Below are 27,085 nucleotides of genomic sequence, written 5' to 3' on the forward strand. Positions count from 1 at the left end.
GTGCCAGTCTCACTCCCCCCCCCATGTGCCAGTCTCACTCCCCCATGTGCCAGTCTCACTCCCCCCCATGTCCCAGTCTCACTCCCCCATGTCCCAGTCTCACTCCCCCATGTCCCAGTCTCACCCCCCCATGTCCCAGTCTCACCCCCCCATGTCCCAGTCTCACTCCCCCATGTGCCAGTCTCACTCCCCCATGTGCCAGTCTCACTCCCCCATGTGCCAGTCTCATTTCCCCATGTCCCAGTCTCACTCCCCCCCATGTCCCAGTCTCACTCCCCCCCATGTCCCAGTCTCACTCCCCCCCATGTCCCAGTCTCACTCCCCCCCCATGTCCCAGTCTCACTCCCCCCCCCCATGTCCCAGTCTCACTCCCCCCCATGTCCCAGTCTCACCCCCCCATGTCCCAGTCTCACTCCCCCCCATGTCCCAGTCTCACTCCCCCCCATGTCCCAGTCTCACTCCCCCCCATGTCCCAGTCTCACTCCCCCCCATGTCCCAGTCTCACTCCCCCCCATGTCCCAGTCTCACTCCCCCCCATGTCCCAGTCTCACTCCCCCCATGTCCCAGTCTCACTCCCCCCCATGTCCCAGTCTCACTCCCCCCCATGTCCCAGTCTCACTCCCCCCCATGTCCCAGTCTCACTCCCCCCCATGTCCCAGTCTCACTCCCCCCCATGTCCCAGTCTCACTCCCCCCCCATGTCCCAGTCTCACTCCCCCCCCATGTCCCAGTCTCACTCCCCCCCCATGTCCCAGTCTCACTCCCCCCCCATGTCCCAGTCTCACTCCCCCCCATGTCCCAGTCTCACTCCCCCCCCATGTCCCAGTCTCACTCCCCCCCCATGTCCCAGTCTCACTCCCCCCCCATGTCCCAGTCTCACTCCCCCCCATGTCCCAGTCTCACTCCCCCCCATGTCCCAGTCTCACTCCCCCCCATGTCCCAGTCTCACTCCCCCCCCATGTCCCAGTCTCACTCCCCCCCATGTCCCAGTCTCACTCCCCCCCCATGTCCCAGTCTCACTCCCCCCCCATGTCCCAGTCTCACTCCCCCCCCATGTCCCAGTCTCACTCCCCGCCATGTCCCAGTCTCACTCACCCCCCATGTCCCAGTCTCACTCACCCCCCATGTCCCAGTCTCACTCACCCCCTCTCCCCATGTCACACACGCAGGAAGCAGGAAGCAACGAGATGCTGCTGTGTACTGTAGCACAGCGGAGCACAGCGCCACCTAATGGCCAAAAGAAAAATTGCAGCTGCAGACGGCTTTTTTCCCTCTGCTCCTGGCAAAATCGCCGCTGCTTCCTGCGCCCCCCCTAAACAATCTTGCGCCCCCCCAGGGGGGCGCGCCCCCCAGTTTGCGCACCGCTGTTCTACATCATACACAAATATGGAGCCCCATCTGGCCTCCAGATTAAAAACATAAAATCAGAGGTCTAAATTTGTTAGAAGACAGTCAAACTTCTCAAATGCAACTTTGACTTCAGGTGAAAGAAAGCCTCTTTTAGATATCTAGGCATTAACCTTACCACATTGGTAGGTGCACTATACACATCCAACTACCCAGGTTTTAACACCACCATGATTAAGAGCATGAAGTTCTGGGCGAAATATACAATTTTGTGGATTGGGAGAATTCAGGTGGTTAAATCAAACCTCCTGCCTAAGATCCTACACCTGTTTCACACACTCCCAATCAATGTCAAAAACCCAGACATAGAACTCCAGTGTAAAACAGTTACATTTATATGGGCGAGCAAAAAAGCCAGAGTCCACCACAAAATCATAGTAACCTACGTCCAACTACTTTAGGTGGTCTGTCCATACTGGTCTTCATCTCTTATTACAGAGCAGTCCATATCATTCAACTAGTCACATGGCATATAAAAATGAGCTCCAGAGTGTGGGTAGATCTAGAAAGGGACGATATAGCCCCCACAACTAAAGTTGCTCCTCTGGCTGCCGAAGAAATATATAATACCTAATTCCATTATCAATCCAATAATACTACACTCTTAAATTATGGAATGGTTTAAAATGTAAGTATCGACTAGCTTCCAAACTGTCCTGTATGTTACTCCTGTTCAGGAATACTGAGTTCACACCGGCATCAAGGAACACAACTTCCACTGGTGGATAAGAAATAGCATGACACTTATTCCCTCACCTGCTGTCTCTGTAAGTCTCCCATCAAACATCTTAGATTGTAAGCTCTTCGGGGCAGGGATTTCCTTTCCTATTGTCTGATTTTGCTGCACTTATTGTATTATTATAATTCCCTCTACTGTATTCTTTGTGGAGCGCTGAGTACACTTTTGGCGCTATAAAATAAAGATATACAATACAATGACTTCGGGTGGGAGACTTCACTCAACTAGGGGCACTTAGACCATTCGAGGAGTTCAACTCCCGCTACGAGCATTTTTGATGCAGACAAATTAGACACTATGTCAGATCCCTTATTCCTTATCCCACCTCACATATATAATAATTATGAGACAATATGTCAGTCCTTCCCTCCGAGTACTCGTCTAATCTCAGTATTTTAACAAAATCTCATCTCTAACAAACCTTTGAAAAATTTGATTTCATGAGAAATTGGGAGACTGCTATTGACAAGGTGCTGGATGACAAGGGCTAGGTTCACCATCAACACTCTAATAAAGGAAAATGGATACAAACGTTTTGTATCGGTGGTACATATGCCCTACTAAATTGAACAAATATATCCCTCCTCCTCTCAACTCTGTTTTAGGGGTTGCGGCCAACCCGGGGATGGGTTTTTAAATGAATAGCATCCTGGGTACCAAATTTCCCCCTGGACCAATGGACGTCTCTCCTCGATAGACCACTCAAGAACATAAATACAGCCACCCGAGCCTAAACAAATAACAACAAAAGTATGATTTCTAATGAAAATGGAAAACTGACCAGCTGCATAAATGATAAGTAACTTTTTCTCCAAAACCTGGAACCCATAGTTGATAAAAATTGATGGGAATAATGTAGATGATTACCTATTAACAATAGGAGTCGTAAACATCTCCCTGGACCAAATCTACACTTGAACTACAAAAGTCTACAGAACACACACACACACGATTTCTAAGAGCTCTCCTTACCCAAAGGATAGACACTTGGTTCTCCTCAGTTGCCACCACCAATTTACCTATGTTTATTTGCTGAAACACGGTCAGCGTTTATGAATAAAAGTGTATGAAAATGTAAATATACTTCTTTCCCCATTCCACACTTTTTATCCCCTCAGTACACCTCCCCAGTGCATAAAACAAATGTATTCCCTCTACTGTACTTTTATCTCAGACTTATCAGAGGCTAGAGCCAGAGTCTCTGTGCATAACTTTCTGGGCCACACATGGCCTAGTCAGACAGCAGAAAGAATATAGACACAGTAAGCGGTAATATAACTAGTTTACTTATATCTTACGGACTCTGGTACACACAGTATCGCGGTTACTACGCAATCCCCAATAATGCTGTTCAGGTGTGAGTCAGTGTCAGTGATGTAGTAGCCACCCAATCTAGGTATGTTGGCTTGTGATTGTGTCGGCACACCGTGTGACTCATAAAATACTGAATCTGTTGCAGACCCTTGGTTTTTGCCTTTTTCCTTACTCTATTACCTTGCTGGTGGATTAGCACGCCGCTTTATGAAGCTACCGCAATTGGACCAGACTGGAGGATACGTGAAGCTGAACAGTGAGTAACCCCTGTGGGTTTATGCTTATTATTCTATACCTATAGCCTATGGGACAACTTATGTACTAACATATGTGTCATTGCACACTATGTACTAGTCCCCTCTCCCTATTAGGGAATTCTAATCACTCACAACTCAGTACAGAGGTCCAGGCGGTTTTATATATGCACCTATGGGACTGTTCTACATTGGATGCACCGGTCACCTCTACTCTAAAAGCATAGTATAGAAAAAAACTCGGGGAGTACTCATTTCACTACTTTGCACATTGGTTGCACTTTATTACATTGAGCGCCCCCAAGTTTTTTTCTACAGTATACTTACATATAAGGGTATTGAATGTCTAGTCCAAGATTGGTGAGGAGGAGATAGAGTTAAGAATCTAGCACAGAGAAACCTTCTGGATCCATATGTTGCGTACTATGGATCCAGAGGGTTTAATTGCAGATACTGTATTGATATAGGGCTTTTAGATGATAAATATACAAATGTATCTGTTAGCTTATCACATGGGGTTGCAGATCCCTATTTCTGGTCCAACTAGGTTGAGACATTTGAAACTAATTTCTCTGTTTTTTATTCAAATGTTCTATATATAATTTTATTTTTATATATATTGTTTTTTTTTTTTAAGTCTGTGACAGGGCCTCTACCCAGTTTAAAAAGGCAGCACACATAGAGCTTGTCTGTAGCTGAAGAGTACAGCAGGGGGTTAGTTAATTGCAGCTAGAGGCAATTAACCAATTTCCACCTGGCTCATCAAAGAGGTTTAAATGTGTGTTGCACAAATTGCAAGGGGCTCTTGAGCACAGAGGGACTGTGCAGCCAGAGAGATCCCCAGGGACCAGACCCTCTATTCCAGGGTACAGCGGACCCTGGAACCCACAAGAGGGTGCACCCCATGGACACCAACTCAGACCTGGAGACTGATATAAAGAGCCCCCTTATACATAACATAAATAACAGTTAACATAGATGATACTCAAACAATATTTTACAATAAATGTACACAGTACATTTCTTTAAAATGAGGGATGGAGCAAAACGTCTTCCTTCAATGTCCTTCTCAAATGGCTGACCACCCTCCATGAGCTCCCCACTTTATAAAGTTCCTGTTACTAGCCTAGCTCCCCAACCCACTTGATTCCATTGAATCAAAACAACCTTCAGCTGCCATAAACCTTTTATCTTTCTGGACTTGTCACTGCAGTCACATGTCCCATCCCATGGGACCTTGCTTTATACAGAGCACATTTCTACTTTTTTTGACCTTGCACAAGTCACTTGATTTCCCAGTGCCTCGGGAACATAATTAAGTTGCTATTCACTACACAGTTTTACTGTAATATATTGTACGAAGACTGAAAACTATTAGCAGCATATAAGAATTAATATATTGTACGAAGACTGAAAACTATTAGCAGCATATAAGAATTAGACACTTATTTGTGCTCTGTATCTATTCAAGTAGCAAGTAGATGCCACTTATTTGCATGAGACTTTCTGTAGTATATACAGTGGCAAGAAACAGTTTGTGAACCCCAATGATAATTACAGACATGCCATTGTTTTTCCATGATAACCTTCTTGAATCAAAAGTATTTTCTTAAATGTCCAATAGAGTTTATATTAACGAATTCTATGTCTTCTAACACAAAATTATGTAATAATTAGTAATTAAGAGTCAGGGTATGTTCAAAAGTAGGTGAAACCCTGGTTTTAATCAGCTAAATTAAAGGGGATAATTAGAATCAGGTGTTTAAATAATTAGGTAGATCTTCCGTTGTGCATGTGGGAGGCCCCACCCTACTGTATTTAAAGATCAGAAACGTTGCTAATGTGGTCTTCACCATGTAGGTGTGTGGAAACACGTCATGCCACAATCTAAAAAACTCTCGGAGGACCTCAGAAAAGCAGTTATTGATGCTCATCAGACTAGAAATGGTTACAAAACCATTTCATGGGATTTGGAGTTCCACCAATCCGCTGTCAGACAGATAGTCTACAAATGTAGAAAGTTCAAGACCACAGTCATTTTACCCAGGAGCGGCCTTCCTACCAAAAGCTCTCCAAGAAAAAACAACAAATCATCCAGGAAGTTAAAAAGAATCCAAGAGTAACATCCAAGGATTTGCTGGCCACTCTCGCCTTGGCTAATGTGAGTGTTCATGACTCCACTATCAGAAAATGACTGAACAAGAATGGTGTTCATGGAAGAATAGCCATAACAAAACCACTGCTCTCAAAAAAGAACATTGCTGCCATCTAAAATTCGCCAAATAGCACCTACATGACCCACAAGACTTCTGGAACAATGTTCTTTGGACAGACAAGTCACAGCTAGAACTTTTTTGGCCTCAATGAGAAACTTTATGTTTGGCGAAAACCTAACACTGCATTCAAACAGAAAAACCTCATCCCAACCATCAAGCATTGTGGTGGAAGTGTGATGGTTTGGGGCTGGTTTGCTGCCTCAGGACCTAGATGGCTTGCCATCATTGACACAACCATGAATTCTGCATTGTATCAGAAGATTCTAGATGAGAATGTCAGGCCATCCATCAGTGAGCCGACGCTGAAATGAAAATGGTTCATGCAGCAAGACATTGATCCTAAACATACAAGGAGATCTACAAAAGTATGACTGCAGAAGAAGAAATTCCATGTTTTAAAAGACCTAGTCATAGTCCGGACCTAAACTCCATAGAAATGTTGTGGCAGGACCTGAAGCGAGCTGTCCATGCAAGGAAGCCCTCAAATATGCCACTGAGTTCAAGCCGTTTAGTAAGGAGGAATGGGCCAAAATTCCTCAAAAACAGATGTGAGAGACTGACCAGTAGTTACAGGAAACGCCTAGTTTCTGAATCTAAAGGTTCACACACATTTTCACACATGGATATTGATATTGGGGGAATCCTTGATGGAGAAGCATTTAGGAGTGCTTGTAAACAGCAGGCTTAGCAATAGTGCCCAAAGTCATGCAGTAGCTGCAAAGGCAAACAAGATCTTATCTTGCATCAAACGGGCAATGGATGGAAGGGAAGTAAACATAATTATGCCCCTTTATAAAGCATTAACAAGACCACACCTAGAATATGGAGTACAATTTTTGGCACCAATCCTAAGAAAATACATTATGGAACTAAAGAGAGTGCAGAGAAGAGCCACCAAATTAATAAAGGGGATGGACAATCTAACTTATGAGGAGAGGCTAGCTAAATTAGATTTATTTACATTAGAAAAGAGGCTTCTAAGAGGGGATAGGATAACAATATACAAATATATTCGGGACAGTACAAGGAGCTTTCAAAAGAACTGTTCATCCCACGGGCAGTACTAAGGACTCGGGCCATCCCTTAAGGTTGGAGGAAAGGAGATTTCACCAGCAACAAAGGAAAGGGTTCTTTACAGTAAGGGCAGTTAAACTGTGGAATTCATTACCCATGGAGACTGTGATGGCAGATACAATAGATTTATTCAAAAAAAGGTTGGACATCTTTTTAGAAGGGAAAGGTATACAGGGATATACCAAATAAGTATACATGGGAAGGATGTTGATCCAGGGATTAATCTGATTGCCAATTCTTGGAGTCAGGAAGGAATTTAATTTTCCCTTATGAGATATCATTGGATGATATAACACTGGCGTTTTTTGTTTGCCTTCCCCTGGATCAATAAGTAAGTATAGATATAGGATAAAGTATCTGTTGTCTAAATTTAGCATAGGTTGAACTTGATGGACGTACATCTTTTTTCAACCTCATCTACTATGTAACTATGTAACTATGTAACTATGAATGTTGAATCATTTGTGGATAAATGTTGAAAAAGTATCATGTTTTTGAGTCATTTGCTTGATAAGGTTATCTTTATCTATTAATAGGTCTTGATTAAGATCTAATAACATTTTAGGTTTGAAATATGTGAAAATCCTAAGGGGTTTGCAAACTTTTTCTCACCAATGTAACTGATTACTATGTTGCCTTAAAATGTCATCCTAAATGCCAGGGATCACATAGAAATGGAATAATTGCATTCCATTAAATCTACAAGTTTATAAAAAGGCAATTTAAAAATGTTTAAAGTAGACATCCATGCTGCATGTAATTTTTTTATTTTACACTCCCCTGAAAATAAAATTGTTGCACTCGCAGCTATTGGGACCCATTCTTCTTAAGAGGTTTCATTTTAAAGGGTAAATTCTATTTACGCAGCAGCTTCTGTTCGGCCGTAAATCCCCATTAAAGTCTGCTGCGATCGTACTGCGGGAGGTCCATGCTTCGGAATGGGACCCCCCGCAGTATCAATGCTGTGCCGTGACTGTGGGTGGCAGCAGCACCAGATACCATAAGGTTAGCTACATCTGTAGGTCTATTTCAGTTAAAAAATAATAATAATAATTTGTAGTGTCCCAAATAAAGATTAAGCAAATGTCCTTTACTATTATGCATGTCCTTCATTTCTTATGTATAACATGTTTACTTATGAAATGGCTTTGCTCTTGTATTTACACCTTCTGGCTGCTATGGGAACGTCTCCTAATTGTGAAGTTCTCATTTTTATTCCCACGTGTTCTTTGGAAAACTAGTAATTACCCGCAGCAAAAGTTGAATCATATCTGACAAAGTCTGAATGACAAAAAAAATGACACTGTAAAAAATACATTATATATATATATATATATATATATATATATATATATATATATATATATATATATATATATATATATACTTAGTTAAGTTATGGTGAGTAAAAAAAGTGACAAAAAACCCCCACAGCAAAGCATATAGCAAATGGAAATATAACTGTATGCTCATGCTGTATGAAAGACATGCAAATGAGCATACAGTTATATTTCCATTTTATATATATATATATATATATAACCTCATATATATATAATGGAAATATAACTGTATGCTCATTTGCATGTCTTTCATACAGCATGAGCATACAGTTATATTTCCATTTGCTATATGCTTTGCTGTGGGGGTTTTTTGTCACTTTTTTTACTCACCATAACTTAACTAAGTATATATATATATATATGTATATATAAAAAATGTATTTTTTACAGTGTCATTTTTTTTGTCATTCAGACTTTGTCAGATATGATTCAACATATATATATATATATATATATATATATATATATATATATATATATATATATATATATATATATATATGAGAGAGAGAGAGAGAGAGAGAGAGAGAGAGAGAGAGAGAGAGAGAGAGAGAGAGAGAGAGAGATATCAGTACCGTGTTAGCCGAGCTTCAATAATCAAAAAATAAATAGATGATACCGTTCTGTGGCTAACGAAATGCTTTTATTTGTGTGAGCTTTCGAGATACACTGATCTCTTCTTCCGGCGATGTTACAATGAATGAAGCAAAAGGTATACTTAAAAACAGTGTCTCTTGGAATGTTATCTGTGCTGTTCCTTCCCCCGGTGTGGATGTGTTTTATGGCTAGAGGTGTCAAAAGGTTACTGAAAGCAAGTGAAGAAAGAGTGTGTATGTGTATCAGTGTGAATAAAAAGGAGTGGAGAGCCCACAGTATACTGTATACAGTGCTTTACACAAGGTGTGTGTGGAGTGGCAGTGGATATAAATGGTGTGGGTGGGTGTGGAAATGTGAGAGTTTGTGTGTATCCACACACACTTTTAGTTGTGCTACAAACTCTTATTGAAGCTCGGCTAACACGGTACTGATACCTCTACATATATATATATATATACACACACACACACACTGGTCGACAAATCACCAAAAAATCTACTCGCCGAACAAAAAAAATCTACTCGCCACCTAGTACCACACGTGTGCTGCTTGGGCCAATAGGAGCTCGCGACGATGTTAAATCCACTCGCCCGGGGCGTGCAAATGTATAGGTTTGTCGAACACTGTACATACATATACATATATACACATATACACACACACACACACACACACACTATCGGCCAATGTCAAATGAAGGTTACAATTCCTCCTTGCAAACCACGGGTATCGCCACGGGTATCGCCACGGCTTTCCTCCACTCATGACTTATGCGAGTGTTTATACAAAGCGGAGCATTTATTATGTAAGAAATCAGACAAACTCAATTATCTTACTGTTTGTGTAAACATATTTCCTAGGCAGAAAGTCTCAAACTGCTGTGAAAGATACAGACCTACAGTACAGATGTAGCAGATGTTATTGCACTTGCTGGTGTGTTGCTGCGGGACATACACAATGCACTAGCGGGAGAAGCGGCCATTGTCTTGAATCAGCTTTGGGCAAAAAGGAGACAGGACCAACATGCTATTTCTCTCGCGGGAGCAATAAACATCTGTTACATCTCTATATTTACTGATCAGTCTTCTGCCATAAAACACCTTTCAGTACTGGAAGACACATTTAAGTTTTACGGTATTAACTTGAGTGGGTTGTAAAGTGTCTTCCAGCATCAGAAGGTGCATTATGACGACAGTACTCTACTTGAAAAATATGGCCAACAGTATATTAGTTAACTAAAGAGCTAATGAGGTAAATAGTCTCTTTTTCTCTTGTCTAGCAATAGTTGAAAAGGATGTTACAATTTTTTTCTGACTAAGGGCCTCATGCAGAGAGCATCGTTATTTCGAAATTCGCCATTTTTTGTACAATTTCGCGCAGAAACCGGCAGAAAATGGCGAGTTACGAAAAACGCGCCATTTTGTTTTTTCTATTGCTAAAACTCGCCTCGCGGCTGGCGAGAACATCCATCTCGCCATTTTTAAAACTCTCCGAATGCAGAGAGGTGCGAACGGCATGTAGCGGCTGTTCGCGCCAAGAAAATGGCGCGATTCTCGCATTTTTGCCGCGCCAGGAAAAGATGGCAAGATGGCGCTCGCCGCCTATAGTAAAGGGGAAAAAAAAGGCGCGAATTTGTTTTTACACGTTTCTGAAGCGCGCATCTCGCCAATTTAAACTCGCCACACGCATCAATGTTAAACATAGCAGAATTCGCACTTTTCTGCATATGGAGAATAAAACTCTCCAAAAAAGCTACTTTTTATGAAATTCGCCAATTTTAAAATTCTATGCTCTCTGCATGAGGCCCTAAGAGCCTTATTTATTGATCTGTTCTACTCTATGCAGACACCTTCCAGCACTGCAAGGTAAATATGGCCCATCCAAGAGAATTGTCTGTACGACATTTTTTGAGTAACACCATTTAGTAAAGATGGCTGTTTGTAGCCCATTCACTTTAAATACGACCCTTTATCACTTGTTATAAAATTAAATACCATGGGAACCAAATTACCTGGGTTGCAATGTAAAAAAATGTTATGGGGTGGACCCACTTTCTCAACCTATTTTCATAAAAGAAATATTATTTTTGCCACCCTTACTCACACAAATAAACTGGATATTTAAATAAATAACCCCTCATTGTCAAATATAAGGACACAAATTAGTGGTATGAGTCTTTCCAGTCTTACAAAACAGATGTTTATGGAATAATCCTAACTTCAGGTTCAAAAATGACTTGAACACAAATGTGAAGGAGCTTCTCCAGCTCACAAAAGCCCATGAGGCTCAATTTTCCGCTGTATGAAAGTGGTGGGAAATTCTGATAAATACTTTTATAAGATCTACTAGTTTTAGCTGAAGTTCATGAAAGTCAATACCTTATCCAAATAAGAAAACTGTTAGATGAATACACGATAAAATGTAGATGAATCCAATTCAACTTCCTCACAGTATTGGGTTAAAAGTGTCTTTCCTGGTGTTCTGGGGATGCAGCAGCCACTGCTGTTTCATTCTTTACAGTCAACAGCTTCACCTGTAGTCTGGGCTTGTTTCCCCACTGACCATGGGGGAAGTAAGTGCTGATGCAGCCACCAGTATCCGATCACTTGCCTGGGTAAAACCTAAGGCTGCGTCTATACTATAGCAGACGGAGCGGAACAGAGGGGAGGCGCGCTCACGCTGTGCGTTCACATCTATGGTCCTCTTTGAGGATGTCTATAGATGGCACCAGCGCGCACGTCATGATGGCATGATCATGTGACCTGTCTTCTCCAATCAAAGTGAAATTACATTTTCAAAGTGACGCCATTTTTCTTTTTTATATGCTGGTGGTAAACACACACAACACAAACAACATACACAACACACACAATTAAAGTTAATTTTCATACCGGGGGAAAGTGAACTTGTCTGCCCAGTGCTTCAGATGCTGCATCTGAAAAAATGCCCGTGGATCGGGATGTGAGGTAGGGAAGTGACGTCCGCGCCGGAACGTCATTGCCATGCCTCCAAATATTCATTGTCACGCCCCCAAATATTCATTGCCACGCCCCCAAATCGCACCCGCTGCATACCCTGCAAAGCCATGAAAAAGCTCAGGCTTTAGCAAGAGTATTGCAGCGTGTGCGCCTCCCCTCCGTTCCACTCCATCTGCCATATTATAGACGCAGCCTAAGGCATCTCACAGTAAATGCCTCAACATTTCTGTGAGATTCCTAATGGCCCATCGGATTAACACAGCAGGGGTCCCTGGAGTCCCACTCAGTTTGATTGGGACTGCAGGGACCCCCCTCTGTGTTAATCCGATGGGCCTTTAGGAATCTCACAGAAATGTTGAGGCATTTACTGTGAGATTGCCCCAGATTTTCTAAGGCAAGTGATCTAATACTGGTGACTGCATCTGTATGGCTATATCTATAAGTGATCAGGATACAACAATAACCTTGTAAAGGAGACATTTTTAATTCAGCGGGGCAACCAGATAATACCGGTTTACCTTTTGGAAATGTAACATGTGCAAGATTTAAAAATGTAATTACAGATATATTCTTTATAAACTGTACATTAATCCAAAGAGCTGTTTGAAAGTACATTTGATTTCATTTGTGCACTCTACAGTACAAATCAGAAATGCAGTTGGAATTACTTAAAATTGCCAAGTACAGTCTGTTCCATAGGATTTACTTGGGAAATTGCTGATATATCTACAAGAATGCACAAGGTAATGCAGTTGGCATTTAAATCAATTCATACCCAGGAAATAGCGGAAACAGATATTTGGATACAGCTGGGCTGTCATGTTTGGAGTAACCAAAATTAACCTACTAGGCAAGATCCTGTCATCACTACAGCAAGTATATTTCAGTCTTATTTCCGGTCTTGGTTTCACAAGCCCTATCTCATTTCAAGAAAGGTTTCAAGTAAGGACAGCTACGTGTGTAATCTGGACACACCTGTTACTCAATATTCAATTGTGATACAGAAGTCATCACTTCCAGTTCACAATTGCAATGTAACGCAATCAATCAATCAATCAAAAGACTATCAAATGTAAGTATTACATTTAATTTTTACCCAGGATAACTCACGAAGTCATCACCTATATACCTTTCAGCTCACCCTTATTATCTTACTATTCCACTTATACAAGAGAAAAGTCCCCAAAGATCTCCCTAGGATCACATTCCTAAAAGGTCAGAAATCTTGTTTACAAGTTCTTAAAATATGTTGTTTAATTGAGAAAGAAGCCGTAGAAGATGCTTCATCCATGCACAGTGGAAAGGTGAAGTCTTGTTAACAATGTATTTGTATCCATGGACTTAACACTATATCCATGATTGAGGGGGAAAAAATAGAGCTACAGTAATACAGTAACATTAATTGTCTGCAGCACAGGAAACAGTGTAAACAATTTACCTGGTCAGAATAATTGTGTGGTAAGCCATTTTGGTTACAAACAGGAAACCATGATCATAGAGTACAATGTTGCATTATCAAAACAGAAACAAAACAAAAAAAAAAAAAGATTTGCACTGTGTTTAGCATGGGACAGGACACAGACGTGCACACACATACCGCACAATCTGTCTAAATAAAGTGAAAGTGTATAGATTTCCCAACAATTCATTTTTTGTGACATACAATATTTAAAAAGCTATTGGTTTGTTAAGAGAATCTATATACTTTTAAATGTTATGCTGTTGGTATGTATGTATGTATGTTTGTACAGCTCAACCCCGTTATAGTGCGATCCGCTACAACGCGGATCCCGTTATACCGCGGGCTGAATGTGGCTCCCAATTTAGAACATCTCCAAGTTTTTTGCCCCCAAAGCTTTATTGCCAACACACACACACCTTGTGACTGAAGCAGGCTGAGGGAGTGCGCTGAATGGGGCTCTCACTTCTCCCCCACCCTCCGGTGGAGATTCCGCCTGCCTGGGGCGGCTCCGCCGAGCTCTCATAGCACCATGGTGGGGTCCGATCATCCGGGGAAGGAGCGCTTTCCTCTACTCCAACGCCGTGCCAGCAGCAGGTCCCTGCAGGTAAGATGGCCGCCTCACTGCAGGCCACGCATGGCCACCACGAGCCGGGTTCTGCGACTCATGGGGCACTGCTTAGTGGATTCTGCTTGGGGAGGATGCTGGGAGGGGGACACACCCGTAGGGACCCCGAATTTGGGTCTAAATTGTAACTGGGGTGCCGGGATGCCTCGCGACACAGGCCTGTAGATCACACTGCTGCCCACCCCTGCTTCAGTCGCGGCCTCCCCGCCAACACACACATCATCGCGGTGGCCATTTTTTACGCGATTCCTGTTTCAACTCAGTCACATTATGTGGACCCCAAGCACCGAGTTATAACGGGGTTCAGCTGTATCTAGTATTGTGGAAAAAATAATACATGTAATAGTGTTAAAAAATTTGGATTTAAACTTCCAACCATAATCTGGTATTATAGAGATTGTTCTGCTTTTGTTTAGTCTTACCAAGGCAATTCATTTGTATTTCCTTACATAAAATATGGCAAACCTCAATGGCATCTCTATTATCTGGGTGTTAAACAAAACAAAAGCATTTTATGCTTCAAATGAATTGGAGTGAAGGCGTACGAAAACTTAGAAAATACAATATATAAAAAGTGGTACTAGGTTTTTCAACGAAACAAATAAAACTACAATAATTTAGGAGGTTCAATTAGAACCCAATAGGGCACAAAAAAATATACAATATACCAAAGAAAAATGTACACAAACCTATCAATAACAAATAATAATCAAAGCAATTATCAGTACAAAAAAGTCACACTCCATGAGTAATATGGGAAAACTCAGTTGCAAAATGTGTCAAGGACCTTTTAGAATCATTGGGGGATATGTACGTAGTGCTTGGCTAGAGACAGTCCTGATAGCTACTTCCCCAGAGTATGCCATTTACTTATGGACACCGATAGTTCTTGCTTCCGAGCATGCCAGCCTTTCTGAACAATCACTTAGAGAAATACCATAACGTGGTGGATGAATGTACATGGTTCGCTTGGACATTATCTGATGTAATCGTTTGGTGGGAGAAAACATTTGAAAGCTGGTACGTCTAGTGCCAAGAACACTTTATCTGATGTGATATTTCCTATTATGTTGTGAGTGCATCTCACTTTTATTAATTAATGTTTTATACTTCTCTGTTTTTTAGTTTAGGTACTAAAGCTTAGCACTCTTTAGTGAATCTAGGTCTAAAGGGGTTCCTTATTAAACTGCGATGGGAGGTTCAATAAGAGTTTGCATGCAATACTATAGTATCCCAATCTGCACTATCGCAGTTTAATCAGTAACTGCCTAAATCTCACAAACACAAAACATTTTCTGGGAGAACACTATGGAAATTGGGGTCAGCTTTTGCTCTAGAGGCCAACAGAAAGCCACAACTCCATCAAAAGATAACTGTTGGTGACCACGAGTGGCCTTTTTTTTCCTGGTAAAAAAATACGAATGTCTTATATGTACGGCAATCAGGATCTGGTTGAACTACGTGGAACCTCCTAAATTCATTTAATTTTAACAAAATTAAAATGGTGTCTGGAGAATATTACTGTTTAACCCTTTTACTGCCCTTTGGACATACAGCATACATCAGTAAGGTCAGCACACCACTGGTCCTTATGATGTAACCTGTACATCATGGTACTATGCTACTTTTGTAGGGGTAGATTGTGATCATCCCAGACTGTGATATGAACGCAAGGGGAAAGCCATCCCATTCCATCAACGTCACCAGAATGACATCAAAATCATGCGATTGCTGATCAGAGAGGGCTGGAGGGGACGGTAGAAACAGAGGTGGCAGGATCCTCCGACACTGAAGCAGTTAAATTATGCATTTGTTATTGAGAGCAATAGTGAAAAATGTTGTCAACTTACTCCTCTGTTTACTGCAGTTCAAATGTTTACACACGTTTTTGTCTCATCTTTTTTAGATTTCAAGATTTTAGGTTGACTGGATCAGATTGACAATACTGGTTATGATAGTTGGTGGTATGTTTTGTTAAGTGGACATGTAGAGTTAAAACAATATTATTTGTGCTTTAGGCAGCATTTAACACCATTTCTTTAAGGGTTAAACTTGTACAGTGCTATTTGGTTGACCTATTTGTCTCTGAAGTCTTTATCATTAAATGTTTACAATACTAAACATAGTGCCCTAAAACTCCTGCCTGTTAAGCTCAGGGAAAGTCTTGAAGCTTAGATGGAAAATTCTCACATTTAAGCCTGGAGATTTCTCTCTTGGCTCCGAAGATACACAGCTGGAAGTGCTGAAGTCATACAGAGGGCTCAGCTGGTGTGGAACAGGTTGATTGTAATTGGCAGCAAACTATTTTGAATAATATTCCCATCTGAGTACAAGAAAGGCACAGAGTAGCTGCTTCTGGTTTGCTCCCATAACCAGTGAAAACATATTACATTTTGAAATCTATAACGTTTGTTGTTCCAGTGTTGGTGACCTAGTTTTGGATGAAAAAATAAAACAAGGCATACAATATTTTATCATCGTAATAAAACGACATGCTTTAAGTGGTACTGTGCTTTGAATGGTCTGATACAATGCTGGTCATTTAAACGACAGCAGGGCCATATTTACGAAGCAGACTTCTGTTATACAACAGTTTCTGGCTTTGGACGACACCGTACAGCCCCATTCAAGTCAATGCAAAACATTTACAATAGTAATACAGATGTAGACTATGGTATAACATTTTTCAAACAGTGATATGCTGCACAGGGACATACACAGGGCAGCAGTGGGAGAAGCAGACACTGCAACCAGTGATATGCTGCACAGGGACATACACAGGGCAGCAGTGGGAGAAGCAGGCACTGCAACCAGTGATATGCTGCACAGGGACATACACAGGGCAGCAGCGGGAGAAGCAGACACTGCAACCAGTGATATGCTGCACAGGGACATACACAGGGCAGCAGTGGGAGAAGCAGACACTGCAACCAGTGATATGCTGCACAGGGACATACACAGGGCAGCAGTGGGAGAAGCAGACACTGCAACCAGTGATATGCTGCACAGGGACATAAACAGGGCAGCAGTGGGAGAAGCAGGCACTGCAACCAGTGATATGCTGCACAGGGACATACACAGGGCAGTAGCGGGAGAAGCAGGCACTGCCTCCAGTGATATGCTGCACAGGGACATACACAGGGCAGCAGCGGGAGAAGCAGATACTGCAAACAGTGATATGCTGCACAGGGACATACACAGGGCAGCAGTGGGAGAAGCAGACACTGCAACCAGTGATATGCTGCACAAGGACATACGCAGGGCAGCTGCGGGAGAAGCAGGCACTGCAACCAGTGATATGCTGCACAGGGACATACACAGGGCAGCAGGGGGAGAAGCAGACACTGCCACCAGTGATATGCTGCACAGGGACACACACAGGGCAGCAGCGGGAGAAGCAGGCACTGCAACCAGTGATATGCTGCACAGGGACATACACAGGGCAGCAGTGGGAGAAGAAGGCACTGCCTCCAGTGATATGCTGCACAGGGACATACACAGGGCAGCAGCGGGAGAAGCAGGCACTGCAACCAGTGATATGCTGCACAGGGACATACACAGGGCAGCAGCGGGAGAAGCAGGCACTGCAACCAGTGATATGCTGTACAAAGACATACACAGGGCAGCAGCGGGAGAAGCAGGCACTGCAACCAGTGATATGCTGCACAGGGACATACACAGGGCAGCAGTGGGAGAAGCAGGCACTGCAACCAGTGATATGCTGCACAGGGACATACACAGGGCAGCAGTGGGAGAAGCAGGCACTGCAACCAGTGATATGCTGCACAGGGACATACACAGGGCAGCAGTGGGAGAAGCAGGCACTGCCTCCAGTGATATGCTGCACAGGGACATACACAGGGCAGCAGTGGGAGAAGCAGGCACTGCAACCAGTGATATGCTGCACAGGGACATACACAGGGCAGCAGCGGGAGAAGCAGGCACTGCAACCAGTGATATGCTGCACAGGGACATACACAGGGCAGCAGCGGGAGAAGCAGGCACTGCAACCAGTGATATGCTGCACAGGGACATACACAGGGCAGCAGTGGGAGAAGCAGACACCGTTTTGAATCAGCAACATGTGAGATTGGGAAGGGGCTATCGCATTACTTCCCCGGCGGGAGCACACCATGGATTGTGATAATAGTTTGTTCTTGTATAGCACTGCTAGTTTTAGGTAGCGCTTTACAGAGACATTTTGCAGATACAGTCCCTGCCCCGTAGAGCTTACAATCTATTCTATATTTTGGTGCCTGAGGCACAGGGAGATAAAGTGACTTGCCCAAGGTCACAAGGAGCTGGCACCGGGAATTGAACCAGGTTCCCCTGCTTCAAAATCAGTGCCAACGTCAGTGTCGTTACTCACTGAGCCGCTCCTCCAACAAAGCAGTATGCCCACTTTAAATGGGCTTGTTTGTGGCGCTCACGACTTTAATTTGCTCATCCTTATCTGAAAAGGATGGCGTTATTTCTGGAAATTTCCTTGCTACAAAACTGGAGCAATAATCTTGCAAATAACTGTGTTCAATAACATTTGTTTATCTGATTCACCAAAAAGCCAATACAGTATACTCTTTAGGCAGAAGGCTTACTTAACCTCTTCAGTGCTGCAGGCCATGCAAGGAAATGCTTGTTAACCCTTTGCAGTCCAATTTCGGAATATATCCGACAAAATATTTTACAGATTGCGGTCCAATGTTGTATCGGGAGGAGGGGGGAGGGGGGAAGAGGTGGAGGGGGGAGGGGGGAAGAGGTGGAGGGGGGAGGGGGGAAGAGGTGGAGGGGGGAGGGGGGAAGAGGTGGAGGGGGGAGGGGGGAAGAGGTGGAGGGGGGAGGGGGGAAGAGGTGGAGGGGGGAAGAGGTGGAGGGGGGAAGAGGTGGAGGGGGGAAGAGGGGGAGGGGGGAAGAGGGGGAGGGGGGAAGAGGTGGAGGGGGGAGGGGGGAAGAGGTGGAGGGGGGAGGGGGGAAGAGGTGGAGGGGGGAGGGGGGAAGAGGTGGAGGGGGGAGGGGGGAAGAGGGGGAGGGGGGAAGAGGTGGAGGGGGGAGGGGGGAAGAGGTGGAGGGGGGAGGGGGGAGGGGGGAAGAGGTGGAGGGGGGAGGGGGGAAGAGGTGGAGGGGGGGAGGGGGGAAGAGGTGGAGGGGGGAGGGGGGAAGAGGTGGAGGGGGGAGGGGGGAAGAGGTGGAGGGGGGAAGAGGTGGAGGGGGGAGGGGGGAAGAGGTGGAGGGGGGAGGGGGGAAGAGGTGGAGGGGGGAGGGGGGAAGAGGTGGAGGGGGGAAGAGGTGGAGGGGGGAAGAGGTGGAGGGGGGAAGAGGTGGAGGGGGGAAGAGGTGGAGGGGGGAAGAGGTGGAGGGGGGAAGAGGTGGAGGGGGGAGGGGGGAAGAGGTGGAGGGGGGAGGGGGGAAGAGGTGGAGGGGGGAGGGGGGAAGAGGTGGAGGGGGGAGGGGGGAAGAGGTGGAGGGGGGAGGGGGGAAGAGGTGGAGGGGGGAGGGGGGAAGAGGTGGAGGGGGGAGGGGGGAAGAGGTGGAGGGGGGAGGGGGGAAGAGGTGGAGGGGGGAGGGGGGAAGAGGTGGAGGGGGGAGGGGGGAAGAGGTGGAGGGGGGAGGGGGGAAGAGGTGGAGGGGGGAGGGGGGAAGAGGTGGAGGGGGGAGGGGGGAAGAGGGGGAGGGGGGAAGAGGGGGAGGGGGGAGGGGGGAAGAGGTGGAGGGGGGAGGGGGGAAGAGGGGGAGGGGGGAAGAGGTGGAGGGGGGAGGGGGGAAGAGGTGGAGGGGGGAAGAGGTGGAGGGGGGAGGGGGGAAGAGGTGGAGGGGGGAGGGGGGAAGAGGTGGAGGGGGGAGGGGGGAAGAGGTGGAGGGGGGAGGGGGGAAGAGGTGGAGGGGGGAGGGGGGAAGAGGTGGAGGGGGGAGGGGGGAAGAGGTGGAGGGGGGAGGGGGGAAGAGGGGGAGGGGGGAAGAGGGGGAGGGGGGAAGAGGTGGAGGGGGGGAGGGGGGAAGAGGTGGAGGGGGGAGGGGGGAAGAGGTGGAGTGAGGTGGCGGCAGCCGCATACGTCCCCGCAGCCACAATACATCCCCAGCATTCCCCTTGCACTTCTCCCAACAGCCGCAACGATCCTCCCCCCTCCCCCCCCCCCAGCCCTGCACCGATCCCTGCCAGCAGCCCCGCACCCCAGCCCAGCACCGATCCCCCCCAAATCTCCCCCCCCAGCCCGGCACCGATCCCCCGAGCCCAGCACCAATCCCCCCAGCCCGGCACCGATCCCCCAATGCCCCAGCAGCTGATACCGGAGGTAGGGGTGTAGGGGGGCTGTGTGTGTGCTGTGAGTGTGTGCAGTGTGCTGTCTGTGCAGTGAGTGCAGTGTGCTGAGTGTGCTGTGAGTGTGTGCAGTGTGCTGTGACTGTGCTGTGAGTGTGTGTAGTGTGCGCAGTGTGCTGTGAGTGTGTGCAGTGTGCTGTGAGTGTGTGCAGTGTGCTGTGAGTGTGTGCAGTTAGTGTGTGCTGTGTGTGCAATGAGTGTGTGCAATGAGTGTGTGCAGATCGCGCTTTAACGGGATTGAGCTGTATGTGTTTTTTTTCCCGAAAATTAAATTAGACCTGTTAGCGCACTTAGTGAAAATTAATTGGACCGCAAAGGGTTAAAGAAAAAATATGAGCATGTTCTTTTCATTTCAAATAAGGCAGTATGTTTCACTTTAGTTCAATTACTATGGAATATTTCCTCTTCTATTATGGCAGAAGTATGTATATTTTTTAGCCTTTGACATACAAACTATACAAACTTCTGGTTTGGTCATTAAGATGAACCAGAACAGAAAAGGCTAAAACAAAAATAAACCAGAAACTCTAACATAAAAAAATAATAATCAATAAATGAAAAATAAAAAACTGCTCTATAAGAGGCGGTGTAATAGAGAGGAAATCAGCTAGGGGGGGGGGGGGGGGGTAGCGAGCAGAGCACCCCGCTTAAGGCCCACTGGGAGATGAAATGATAGGAGGACTTCAGAGTCACTAATCACTGGGGCACTCTGCTATTTTTAACCCTTTGGCACTCAAAGGCTAAGCAGTGTCTAATGAAAAACCGGGCAGTCTTGTAAGTCGATTTCAATGGTATTTAATTCTAACAGTCACCATGCAATGAGAGACCGAATTGATTTAAAAAAATCTCCATATCAGCTGAAAAGACAAGCTAAAGCAGATTAGAAAAGAACTTGTAAGAAGCTAAAGAGCTTTAATTGCATTTATGTGCACAATAAGAAGAATATATTTAAATATAGTAACTTGTAGAGACATCAATGCCTCCACTCATTGGGATACGATTTTACATTACAGAGCTCTGTAAACACCATGTGGGAAAACGTCATTAATATTATATTATTTTGACATGCCTAAAAATCTGAATATAAATGAATTGGGAGTGGTTGCAACGAACATGTGCAAAACTATAAATACAACCATAGCAAAAAAAAAATATTTGTCTACCTTGCATTTACAGTAAGCCGTTCCATTTGCCTATGTTTTTGCATTGTACTGCCAAACATGTAAACAACCGCTTGATTACTACCAAGAAGTATCATTTAGCTAATGAGTAACAACCTTTCTGGTTAGCTTATTAAATTATCGAAATTTGCACGAAAATGCTGACATGTTTTCATGGGCCCTGTTCCAAGGAGCCCTGCGACTTGAGAAAAACAGACATCTACAGGAAATCAATACCTCCCAATCTAGCAGAGTGGCTCTGATTTTCCCCCTCTGTCTAGCTGTGCCAAATGGAGCTTGTTTCCTGGGAGGGGAATATACTGCCTGTGTTCATCATATGAGTGCTTCAACATACCCCGCTGAGATGGAAAATGCGCACTTACCATCTCTGTCAGAAACTAGGATCCCAGAATACCTGAATTTCAGTGTTTTCCTTTTTCCTGAACCATAACATTTCCATTGTGGGCATAACACCATAGAAAGGGATAATAAGTTGGGACTGTTCGCTGCCACTTACCTGAAAAGAGAAAAAGGACAAGGTTTGATTTTGCTAATCACAGAAGTGGACTAATCTGTTCAGTGTGCTGCTAATTGGGTTTGACATAAAGCAGGATTATGTGGGATGTTGGGAAAATAATGCATAACCTGGGGGTTTTCCACCAGATATTTGAGTGACACACAGTGTATGTAAACAATTCATTTATCATGTGGCTGTAACACACATTCGTCCTGTTTCTCCAATTTATTGAATAACAGACGTGACAATAAAACAGGTGATTGATATATAAGCCTCTTAAATTCTCCCGGGTGATCCCTTCAGGAAGTATCTAATGATTGCCACTAGATCTGTGGCAGCTCTCTCTCTGTCGGCTAACGTGGTGCAGGTTGTTGTTGGGAATCGGCCAGTGATCTCCTTGGCAACTGACATCTCAAAGGAGCTAGAAATAGCAGCAAACCCCAGTGCTGCTCGTCACCACGCGCGCTTCCATTTACCATCACAGCGTACAGTGCAAGTAAGCCCCACGCAGGCGTTCCACACACAATTATAATCACCCTTTCTCTGCAAAGCTGAAAATGACTTTGTGATGACAGTAATTTGGGTTGGAAATGCATTGTTACTGGAAAATACTTTTTATTGCTGGAAAGTCGGTGAAGCGTCACAGTATTGCTGGGGTCTGTGCTTCAGGGCAAATAAAGCTCACTGTGATGCATCATTTAGAAGAAAAAAAGTGGGGTGTGACCGAGTTAAAAAGGTAAAAAGCTTGTGAACCAAAGGTCCTACATTGGCTACAGCCCATTGATAGCTATGAAACTTTATAGCTATCAGCAGAGTCACGGGCACTGGGAGTAAAAAAAAAATGATGGGCAACGACACTGAATGTGACAGTTATATTATAATATAATACATATTGTACATTCTGCTTTGATTTCTCTAAGAAATACAAATCTAGCTCGATGAATATTCTTTTCATGAAATTATATCATGTTTTTTAAAGTGAGTTAAAAAGCAGCTTCAGCAGAGACGGGCGAACTACTCCCAATCCGATTCCCAGGTTTTTTTTAGACAAAATCTGTCTGCGGATTGGGTACTAAAAAATCTGAACGGCTTCACCCGAATCCGACATTGTATGATATCCAGGTGGGTTTTGTTAAAGATCCGCACTCAGATTCCCTAAACTGCGTCACGGATTGTTACAGATTCGCACTCAGATTCCCTAAACTGCGTCACGGATTGTTACAGATCCGCACTCAGATTCCAGAAACTGCGTCACGGATTGTTACAGATCCGCACTCAGATTCCCTAAACTGTGTCACGGATTGTTACAGATCCGCACTCAGATTCCATAAACTGCGTCACGGATTGTTACAGATTCGCACTCAGATTCCCTAAACTGCGTCACGGATTGTTACAGATTCGCACTCAGATTCCCTAAACTGTGTCACGGATTGTTACAGATCCGCACTCAGATTCCCTAAACTGTGTCACGGATTGTTACAGATCCGCACTCAGATTCCATAAACTGCGTCACGGATTGTTACAGATCCGCACTCAGATTCCATAAACTGCGTCACGGATTGTTACAGATCCGCACTCAGATTCCATAAACTGCGTCACGGATTGTTACAGATCCGCACTCAGATTCCATAAACTGCGTCACGGATTGTTACAGATCCGCACTCAGATTCCATAAACTGCGTCACGGATTGTTACAGATCCGCACTCAGATTCCATAAACTGCGTCACGGATTGTTACAGATCCGCACTCAGATTCCAGAAACTGCGTCACGGATTGTTACAGATCCGCACTCAGATTCCAGAAACTGCGTCACGGATTGTTACAGATTCGAACTCAGATTCCAGAAACTGCGTCACGGATTGTTACAGATCCGCACTCAGATTCCAGAAACTGCGTCACGGATTGTTACAGATCCGCACTCAGATTCCAGAAACTGCGTCACGGATTGTTACAGATCCGCACTCAGATTCCATAAACTGCGTCACAGATCCGCACTCAGATTCCAGAAACTGCGTCACGGATTGTTACAGATCCGCACTCAGATTCCATAAACTGCGTCACGGATTGTTACAGATCCGCACTCAGATTCCATAAACTGCGTCACGGATTGTTAAAGATCCGCACTCAGATTCCATAAACTGCGTCACGGATTGTTACAGATCCGCACTCAGATTCCCTAAACTGCGTCACGGATTGTTACAGATCCGCACTCAGATTCCCTAAACTGCGTCACGGATTGTTACAGATCCGCACTCAGATTCCATAAACTGCGTCACGGATTGTTAAAGATCCGCACTCAGATTCCATAAACTGCGTCACGGATTGTTACAGATCCGCACTCAGATTCCCTAAACTGCGTCACGGATTGTTACCGATCCACACTCAGATTCCAGAAACTGCGTCACGGATTGTTACAGATCCGCACTCAGATTCCCTAAATTGCGTCACGGATTGTTACAGATCCGCACTCAGATTCCAGAAACTGCGTCACGGATTGTTAAAGATCCGCACTCAGATTCCATAAACTGCGTCACGGATTGTTACAGATCCGCACTCAGATTCCATAAACTGCGTCACGGATTGTTAAAGATCCGCACTCAGATTCCCTAAACTGCGTCACGGATTGTTACAGATCCGCACTCAGATTCCAGAAACTGCGTCACGGATTGTTAAAGATCCGCACTCAGATTCCCTAAACTGCGTCACGGATTGTTACAGATCCGCACTCAGATTCCATAAACTGCGTCACGGATTGTTACAGGTCCACACTCAGATTCCATAAACTGCGTCACGGATTGTTACAGATCCGCACTCAGATTCCAGAAACTGCGTCACGGATTGTTACAGATCCGCACTCAGATTCCCTAAACTGCGTCACGGATTGTTACAGATCCGCACTCAGATTCCAGAAACTGCGTCACGGATTGTTAAAGATCCGCACTCAGATTCCATAAACTGCGTCACGGATTGTTAAAGATCTGTACTCTGTTACAAAGCTGCCCCCCCCCCGTCCCTCGGATTCAATCTGAGTGTGTATTTTTAAAAATCCGAATGCAGATTATTAATCCGCCATGTGAATGGTCAGCGATAGAAAGAAGTCTGAAAAAGGTGGATCGCCCTTTTTGAGGCGGTGAGACGGATTCGCAGACCAAGTGATCCAGCCGATCTGAGGAGGATCCAAATCTGCAAAGAAAATTCACCCTTCGCTAATCTTCAATTACCTACAATGCAAAAAAAGCAACACACGTGTAGTCTGATAGAGGCCACTGTCATATATATATTTATACGTAAGAGTAACAGCAGCAACAAAAGATCCACATTGAGGGGACCAGCAATCCCCTGAGGAAGTATAAGTAGTAAATTGGTTAGGAAAGAGGTGCGCAAACTGGGGGTGCAACATTTTCTGGGGCTGGGGAGGGGTGCTTCCCCAAAGCATCTAAATGAATTGCCGGGGGAGCGCGCGTGAGGCCTCTGTAAGTCCCTTACCTAGTCTCCGGCAGCTTCTGGCTATGTGTCGCCATGACAACGTGATGTCGTGACATCAGAAAACGCCAAACAGATATTGGGGGGGGTGGGGGGGAGGGAGGGGGGATAAGGAGAGAGCAGGCAGGGGGGCACAGACGGAAACGTTTGCCCACGCCTGGGTTACTTACTGTACCTCTTAGCCACGCCATTGTATTTTATTGCCATCATTATAATGTAAAAAACCCCACAGTGAAACATCTTTACAAGCGGTTACAAGACCCAGTGCCAGTTTATTGTGATAATCACCAGATTATCACCTTCAGGACATGGTTTCTTGTACCTATAAAACAACATTACACATCTGTGTACCGCGCATAATGTTCCATTCTAGGAAAAGAAACAGAACATATTATCCAGATCAGTTATCTGCATGTCGAAAGCTCTAAAACGTTATCTAAGTGTGATACAATAATTATTTCCTTGAGATTGACAATGTATCATGTGCAGTACATTATAATACAGGATGTCAGCAAACTCTTTAGTCCCAGTCAGCATTGTATTTAGGTACTGCTTGGAAAAAGGGGTTCATTTACGAACAAAAACAATGGTGCAAATGACTTAAGTTGCACAAAATACTTGAAGGTTTTATGTTGAGTGCCGTTACCCTGATTTATCAGCAGACTACTGAAAGCAGGGAAAATGTTACAATTGTTTGATATGTTTTGAAACCATATAATTATTATTTTTTTAAACGCCGTCTGGTAAAAGATGAGAAAGGAAATGAAATGACGGACACGGGAGGGTGCCCAGTCTGTTCCTGCTCTCCGTTATGCCTGCTCACAACTGCTGCGGTAACAAGTTATCCGCCCATTCTTTGCAGAACGTGCCGTATAAATCTTTTGTGCAATATACACGCAAGTCTCTAAATAAACTCCAAATAGCTAAAAAAGTGCTGAGTGTAAGAATGGCATACAAGAATAATTACATGTTACATACAGTAAAAGATGCCTGGCAATTTGTAAAAATAATTAATTTCAACTAGAGTTGTTTTTATTATTGGAATTACTACTGTTTTTATTATCCGGCAACATATTCATTGCAACGGTGGATTAAATTAATTCAGGAATCCCCCCACTCTCTTATACTTGAGCTTAGTTTCTTTTTTAACAGAATGAGTAACGGGGCGTTGCCCAGTACTACACTCTACTTCCCAAGGTATTTAAAGATGTAGCAGACACAGCTCAACCCCCTTATAACGCTGTGCTTGGGGTCCAAAGAATCCCATTGCGTTGTAAGCGGATCGCATTAGAACGGGGTTGCGCTGTAGTAGCCCCGCTAATGCTGGCTAACAAAAGAAATGCCATTGTTTTTAACGGAGACACAGTATTTCTTGGGGTAAACATCGCTGTAGGGTGCTAGTACGACCAGACCTTTTTATGCCTCAGTGTTTCTGGTCCTTTAGAGAAATAGAAATGCAGCGGCCGCCCGCGGTCACGCCATCGGACCATTAACATTTTGGAAGCGCGCGCCCCCGCGCGCAGGGTCACCGCAGCAGACCGTC

General features: G+C 44.5%; 1 long non-coding RNA gene across 2 annotated transcripts in view; it reads right to left on the minus strand.

The window, feature by feature from the left end:
- Positions 1–13,957: 13,957 nt before the first annotated feature.
- LOC142502110 (uncharacterized) overlaps positions 13,958–27,085 on the minus strand; it is an 86,139-nt gene continuing 73,011 nt past the window's right edge. Inside the window, exons 2-4 of one of the 2 annotated variants that reach the window (XR_012803645.1) lie at positions 21,925–22,058; positions 16,259–16,499; positions 13,958–14,381 (exon numbers count right to left, since the gene is read on the minus strand). This is a non-coding gene — a long non-coding RNA (uncharacterized LOC142502110). Of the gene's footprint in view, positions 14,382–14,511; positions 16,500–21,924; positions 22,059–27,085 lie in introns of those variants that run through there. The other variant, XR_012803644.1, reaches the window with a different exon arrangement.

The sequence above is a fragment of the Ascaphus truei genome, chromosome 8 (assembly GCF_040206685.1).
Source record: "Ascaphus truei isolate aAscTru1 chromosome 8, aAscTru1.hap1, whole genome shotgun sequence".
NCBI lineage: Eukaryota > Metazoa > Chordata > Amphibia > Anura > Ascaphidae > Ascaphus > Ascaphus truei.